This window comes from Diadema setosum, chromosome 13 (assembly GCF_964275005.1).
Source record: "Diadema setosum chromosome 13, eeDiaSeto1, whole genome shotgun sequence".
NCBI classification, from domain to species: domain Eukaryota; kingdom Metazoa; phylum Echinodermata; class Echinoidea; order Diadematoida; family Diadematidae; genus Diadema; species Diadema setosum.
Window position 1 is genome coordinate 2,640,300 of NC_092697.1, and position 5,274 is coordinate 2,645,573.

Consider the following 5,274-nt stretch of genomic DNA (forward strand, 5'->3'; position numbering starts at 1 on the left):
TAATGTAAAAGCAGAAAGAGGCAAGGCCCAAGAACCGACCCTTGATGCACTCCAGATCCTACCGCTATTGCAGAAGATTTAATACCATTCAAAACAACCCTCTGACTTCTTCCATTGAGAAAGCTTTGAATCCATTTCAGATTTTTCCCCTGATACCGTAGTAGTCCACTTTACGTAAAAGCCGCTCATGTCCAACCTTGTCAAATGCTTTTGAGAAATCAATGATTATGACATCCGTTTGACGCCCTTCATCCAAGTTCCTGTGTAGATCGCTTGTGAAACCTAGTAATTGTTGTTTACATGACATGTTCTTACGGAAGCCATATTGCAGGGGAAAGATTATGTTATTTTCGTCCCCGTGCTTCATAATTTTGCTGGCTAAGACGTGTTCCATTAGCTTGCAGCAGATACATGTCAGCGACATGGGGCGGCAGTTTACAGGAGTAGATCGATTACCTTTCTTGTAGACTGGTACAACATTTACTTCACGCCAATCATTTGGTATTTCACTTAATTCACATGACAACCGGCATATATTACAAAGAATTGAAGCCAGAATTTTTGCCAGCTGCTTCAAGACTCGTGGAGTAATACCATCCGGTTAAGGGACCTTGTATATCTTTAAACCACAAAGCAACTTTTCTACACTCTTTGATGTAAACACAGTATCCTCCATTTCTTTAAAGTCTGAGGTTTCCGGTAGTAAGTCATTCGGTATGGGTGTTTCCTTGGTGAAAACACTTTTGAACTGTTCACTCTTAAAAACCCCGGGTCAGAATTCTAACCATTTTTCCCAGTCAAAAATATCTCACCCTTTCCGGGTCAATGTGACCCGGAAAGGAGTCGACTGGACACAAGCTCTGGAGCTCCAGCACTTGAATAAATGCTTGTGACCCCGTTCGTGGTCAACGCTTTGCAGACGTTCAGGAGATGCAATTTGATTGGAGGAATCTTAGTAAAGCGCGAGCCTGATTGGTCCTTTCGTTCATTGGCCTAAATCCCATCAACATTCATCATGGCGACGCTGCACGATAATGCCGTGTGTCAGGAGGCTGCTTGAAACCTGGGGTTTGGAGAGATTTGCCTCAAATTTCGAAGGTACGTAGCTATGATCTGACAATTTGATACTCTATGTTCATGTTCTGATTTGACTAATCATGGAACTAGATTGAGCTTTGGTTTTCTGCGGTAAACTTAACATGTTATTCATCATGCGAAGATCAATGCGATTGGGGCAAACAGTGTAGACTATGTGTACAATGCAGTCTGTACACCCGGGATGGATCACCAGCGGCAGTGCACTGGATCAAATCGGGACGAACCGAAAAGTCATGGGTCTTATGGTTATTATCTTTTTGGGATTGGGCTGCCACTCTCACATATTTCACAAAATTCTCACGCTCATAAGAAGATGAAAATAACAGAGATATGCCCCCAAATATGCCTGATGGCTCGACTTCGATTCTAATCTCTCAAGAAAGACACTATCTTATAGAACCTACCCTGCGCCTGGCTGTTGTGTTGTTGCCCAATCCACTGTGTAAACAGCAGTGTACGCACTGTAATGCAGCAGCTACTACTCTACTGTATACTACTAGTTACGTCTCATTTCACGAGCGCCGACTAAACTACGCGCGTGTACGGCAGGAGATCTTCAGCCTGGATAAGTATCGAAAGCATGGTAGATTCTAGGTAGGACCTAGCGTCCTTCGTAGGCCTAGGCCTATTCAAAAGTTGTATTTTCTTACCGTAAATAGTAGGCCAAGAGGGCCTAAAGTGTTAGAGGATAAGGCTAGATCTATTTCTGTTAATTATCGCCTTGGCTTGGGCTTTAATTGGCCTAGGAATACAGTAGGATCTTAGTACCAAGTAGCCTATAGGCCTAAGTTAACTGTTAGACAATATAACATAATTTAACATAGAATCTATTAGTATTAGCTAGGTCCTACCGGTCGGGTAGCTATAAAGACCTAGTCTCTAGCTATATAGAGCTCTAACTTTAAAATTAGATCTATCTGGTTGGTTTCAGACTATAAGAACAAAGTAGGCCCTACAGTTTTAAATATAAGTCTTTTTTTTAAGCTAAAGCCGTAAATTTAGAGGTATTGGTAGGAGGGATAGCTAAGGATGAGGATGCAGGCACCCCTAATGTCAGTAGAAACTCTCGTGCAGAGACTTATTGGCTATAGTTTGCTCGATCAAATTTGTTTCGTCAGTAAGGTGCAAATTAATTCCCCCAGCTTAGTCCACTCAACAGTAGAGCCTATCTAACGTGGTTGCTGTCTGTCAAGCGTACGGTAGGCCTATCTATCCATGACTGGCTGCCAGTAGGCCTATCTCTACAAGTCTGTGGTCTAATATAGTACTATAGTAGTAGTAAAAGTAGTAGTAGTAGTAGTAGTAATGATAATAATAAGAATAATAATAGCAATAATAATGATAATGATGATGATTATAGCGCACAGGTCCAGCTTAGTTTCAGTGCTCATGGTGCTTCAAGAATTAAAAGATATAGAACTAGATCTTTACATTTGTCTTGATAGATCTATGTTCAAACAAGACAACAATGAAGACAATGACATACCCAGTACAACAAACAAACATAATAATAAAAGAATACAGCATATACCAAATAAAGAATATTTTTCCGAATATTAATGAGAGCAATTTCGGTCCTCAGTGTGATAGGAACAGTACATTGTAAGATTTGAATGTCTCTGTAGATGACAGTTGCTCTTACTGAATAGGTAACTGGTTCCACAATTTTGGTTCCATATAACGGATCGGATAAAGCACGATCACCCTGCATCAATGATTTATTCCGAGTGTAATTTCCACTTGAAAGATATGAAAAGCTCACGATTCACTTTATCTTTCTGCGTGCGAAATTTTGTACCATCGCACTCGTGTCCATTCACTTCTTGTATAATATTGGAGTAAATGATCATTATGATGACAATGTCGATGACAACAGTTACAATAGTAATATACATTGTACCGAGATGAAATGATTCCTCACATATGCCGCTTTTGTCAGTGTTTTTATGCCATTAAATCATTTTATCTCAGATCTACAATCCATATATAACTGCCTGTCTGTTTTGATGCTATTGTGACTGGCTACGCTCAAATCAGTTACAATAGCGCACTTTTAGACAGACATGTGGATGGTCGTATCTTGTTTGAGGAGAGAATCACGACTAATTCTCATGATCAAACTCATCATATGGACAGGGAGAGAACATGAGATGCACGGCGGATTTGCAGCGTGAGATGAAAAATTGGCAATAATCATTTTCTGTTTGTTTGTATTAAAAAAACAAAAGAAATAGAGTAACGAGAAATGACCGGCGAAGATGCCCCCGCCCTGCTGACCCACAAGCTGAACTCCTGCAGTTTGCTGAGCAAGAACAGCCTGAAGCCTCTTGGGAGCTGCTGACGATTCCTCGGGCCATCCTTGATCAATAGCACTTAGCCATCTTACTGTTGTCCACTCACCAAAGGGAATGGTCATCAAAGGTATAGACCTATTACTTTGTACGAGATTATATTGGCAGGCTGCGTACTGTTGTCCATTTACTCATAGTTTGTATTTGTTCTTTTATTGTAGGGCACTTAGAATCATTCCCTTACCAAGACAAAAAAAAAAATGGTCACTAAAACAAAGACTAGGCCCTACACTACTATAATTGTTATTACGTTATTTCACTGTAGTTCTATATCTGATATTTGCATCATAATTTCTGTCAAGCCTATTGTGAGGTTCTCCATTCATGGTCCTGATGCGGTGTAGGCCTATTGAAAGAGTGTTCAAACATGTTTCAATTTCTCTGAACCGTCAGCTGAAAATGTGTTTTTAAAGAACAAAGAAAAGAGGGGAAGAAAGTTTCTCGTACTACTGGATGAGAAAGCACTGTACTTGTATAGTGTATGTCTGCAGTATTCCTATAATTTTAGCATTTGAGGAAAATGTCTCTCACGTTCTCTGGTGAGGAAATTTGTGAATGACATGCAGGAATATTTGATTATTGAATTATTAGTGTGACCCAGCGAAGTCAAAGTAGCACCTGTTAAACCTTTGGCAATGTGAGTTTGAACATAATTTTATGGAAACATGACATGCATTAAGTCGGACCAACTATGGGACTATATTTATGTGGGACCAAGCAATGCAATATTTGATACGAATATGCAACAAAAAAACAAAAACAAAAACAAAAAACCACTCAATAAATGACAAAATTCATTTTCTTATTACTGCATTCTTTTTGATCTCTGCTACGCATGAATGTTATTGTAAAGATTTTGCATGATTTTTTACAATTTGCTCAGAGATCACGAATTGCAGTAAACTTTGTTAGGAACGGCTTTGGGCAGGGTAGGGCGGGGCAGCATAAGGCAGGGCATTGGATTGGGAATTACATGTTACATGTAATGCCAGTTTGTCTTCTCTCCCGCCCCCCCCCCCCTTTCTCTCTCTCTCTCTCTCTCTGTACAGGTATTGCGGTCTTAAAGACATACCAGTCCATTTTACACCAGGTGTGACATCAGACTTAGCACCAGCAAGTTCACTGAGCGGATCCTCACACTCCACTGCACAGAACTCAAAGGAAGATTCATCAATGATTTGACTTCATAATCATATAAATATCCCTATTTTAGGCTTTACGATAAGTATTTTCTTTGTTGTGAATATTAATGTGTGTTTTTCATTTTTTTCGATGTACATGTATACAAGTCATCGTGACAACTACCGGAAAAATTCATATAGTTACTTGAAATATGATCGCAGCAGTGTTGGTATAAGCTTTGAGCTTTTTAGAAATGTACTTTACTAAATAATTTCACAAACATTGACAAAATACTGCAAATAATAGTATATCAACCAAGGGCATGTCAGTTGCCTATTCATCACGTGAAATGGGAAAGTTAGTAAATCCTCACTGTTTATGAATATTGTTTGTTTTTTTTTATACAAAACAGGCCGCCAGATATGTGTATAACTTAAATTAGATTAGTGAATTGTATTAAATACAATTTTATGATGAAATAATTTCAAATACTTTGCAGTGTCATGTGAAGATGTATCGAGAGTCATGCAGCATAATGTCGCCGGGGCGATTTTGACCCCAACGGATTCGAATTCTGGATCAAACTGACCCGGAAAGGGTACAAACCAGTGACACAGATTTCCGGGTCGCTGTATAGAAACGTAACCCAGAAAGGGGTTAATATATTACCAACTCTTTTCTCCGGGTCACGCTGACCCGGATG

The 5,274-nt window shown here is 39.5% G+C and overlaps 1 long non-coding RNA gene across 1 annotated transcript; it reads left to right on the plus strand.

The window, feature by feature from the left end:
- The first annotated feature begins 1,016 nt into the window (after positions 1–1,016).
- LOC140236679 (uncharacterized) lies at positions 1,017–4,985 on the plus strand. Its single transcript, XR_011901779.1, has 3 exons — positions 1,017–1,098; positions 3,327–3,519; positions 4,499–4,985. It is a non-coding gene; the product is annotated as an uncharacterized lncRNA (long non-coding RNA).
- The last annotated feature ends 289 nt before the right edge of the window (positions 4,986–5,274 follow it).